General features: G+C 40.8%; 1 long non-coding RNA gene across 1 annotated transcript; it reads left to right on the top strand.

Annotated features, from left to right (window-relative positions):
* Positions 1-209: 209 nt before the first annotated feature.
* On the top strand, positions 210-1,120 carry LOC123490372. Its single transcript, XR_006660925.1, has 3 exons — positions 210-263; positions 531-599; positions 984-1,120. It is a non-coding gene; the product is annotated as an uncharacterized LOC123490372 (long non-coding RNA).
* The last annotated feature ends 902 nt before the right edge of the window (positions 1,121-2,022 follow it).

The following is a 2,022-nucleotide window of genomic DNA, read 5'->3' as shown; positions in this document are numbered from 1 at the left end:
CCCATGTTTGAAGAATGTTTCAGAATGGTTTACGGTGTTCTATAAAATGCCTCCTTAGGACTGCCATTTTCAGAATGGGTGCTAACCCTAAACATAGAGAGTGGATAAACTTAAGCAGGTTTGATTTGCCACTAATTGGTTTTCTATTGTCCCCTTGTGTAGCGATTAGCCTCTGTTGGGCTGGATGGCAAAAACACAGTGTGTGTGTCTGGGACTGGAGAAAAGGCAGGGTCCTGGCTACAGCAACTGGACACTCAGACAGGGTATGGTATATTTTTTTGTGAACAACTAACATTTCAAAGGGAAGGGTTAGCACGTGTATGGAATAGTGCTGCTTGTGATTGCAATGCATGGACCTAGTTATTATTTTTTAAATATCTACGCTGTCGACACTAAGGAGTTCATGTCATTTTAATGTCATTTTGTGTATGTCAGTGCTATGAAGCAGACAGAAAATGTAGCTCTTCAGTGTCGCTGGTGTGTTCCTTAATGTCACAGGTCATAATAACTGCTTTTGCTGCTGTTTCCAGATCTTTGATATTGCCTGGGATCCGTTCCAACTTCACAGGCTAGTAAGCTGTGGGGTGAAGCATATCAAGGTGAGGCCTGAGCCCCATAATTGGAGCTACACATAGTGTAACTATGGTAGTGCTTTATTTAACAGCCCATTTTAAGTTTGTACTTACCTGGTGTTTATAAGGTTTTAACTATGAAACTATGGGGTAACAATAGATACTTTCTGGTACTTACCTCAAAGAATTCAACACAATTGATAACTATCTGGTACCAAATGGAAGATGGTGACTTTTGTGTCAAGTGTAATTACAATGCAATTAAGTAATTACATAATAATTAACAACCTGGTTAACAGCGGGCTAAAATAGCGGGTAAAATAAAGCATTACCAGTGCTGATGTTTAACTTAAAATTGTCAGTTGACCAAAAAAACAAAGCCATCTAAAAGTGAGCTTTCTCTTTACTCAGTTCTGGACCTTGTGTGGGAATGCCTTGACACCCAAGCGGGGGATCTTTGGGAAGACCGGGGACCTGCAGACCATTCTGTGCCTGGCTACGGCAAAGGGAGAAGTGACATACTCTGGAGCGCTGAATGGGGACATTTATGTCTGGAAGGGGCTGAACCTGGCTCGCACAGTCCAAGCAGCCCATGGAGTGAGTGGAATGCAGCTTCACTAACACATGAAGATTTTACGGTCAAATTAATTATCACACTGTATGGTATTGTTTTTCCACATGCACATGCCTTGCGACCTGTAAACTCGAGCGAATGAAATTTTGTTTAGCTTTAATGCCAATGCATATACATTTTGTGAGGCTCACAGTCAACCCATGGTAGACACCCTGTTGGTCACATTGGTGCTGTGACTAGGGGCCTATTCAGACAGAAGAGTTGAAGCAGAGGTATTGCAGCTCAAATTTACTGTAAATATTCCAATAGCCACCTAGCCATTGAGCATGTGAAATTAAAATTGAAACCCTCCGTCCTTGAGTTTTGCTGAATATGTCTATTTAACAAACTGACGTTGCTACAATTTCAATATCACAAGAGTTTTTGTTATAAGCAGTTTTAGGAGGACATGTCATTTTTTCCCCCTGCCCTTCCTTCACCCGACAGTTGGCTGCCCATCGGACAATGGTCCATCCAAACTACACCTAAACTATATCGAAATTATTTCACACATCTACTAGATGTAGCCTAAAGGCAAGATTAAATTGACAATAGTCTGATGGGTGACAATATTATAAATTGTCTTGTGAATGAAGAGACTGATGAACAGCGCAGCATGTTAATTGATTAAGAAGGGACGGAGCTTACCGAAAAAAGTGACTTTTTCAAATCATCCTACTTCCAGTTCATGCAGGTCAGATGTTTTGATTTGGAAAAAAGCAGATTCTAAGGTTTCTGAAACACCTCCATCTGCCAAAATTGAGCAGATGGGCTCTATTTCAAAATATAACTTTTTTTTGTAGAAGAACCGCAATTCCATGCATTCCACACATGAGC

This window comes from Coregonus clupeaformis, unplaced genomic scaffold, assembly GCF_020615455.1.
Source record: "Coregonus clupeaformis isolate EN_2021a unplaced genomic scaffold, ASM2061545v1 scaf3766, whole genome shotgun sequence".
Taxonomy (NCBI): domain Eukaryota; kingdom Metazoa; phylum Chordata; class Actinopteri; order Salmoniformes; family Salmonidae; genus Coregonus; species Coregonus clupeaformis.
The sequence above is the reverse complement of the archived record's forward strand: the minus strand, read 5'-3'. Positions and strand labels throughout refer to the sequence as shown.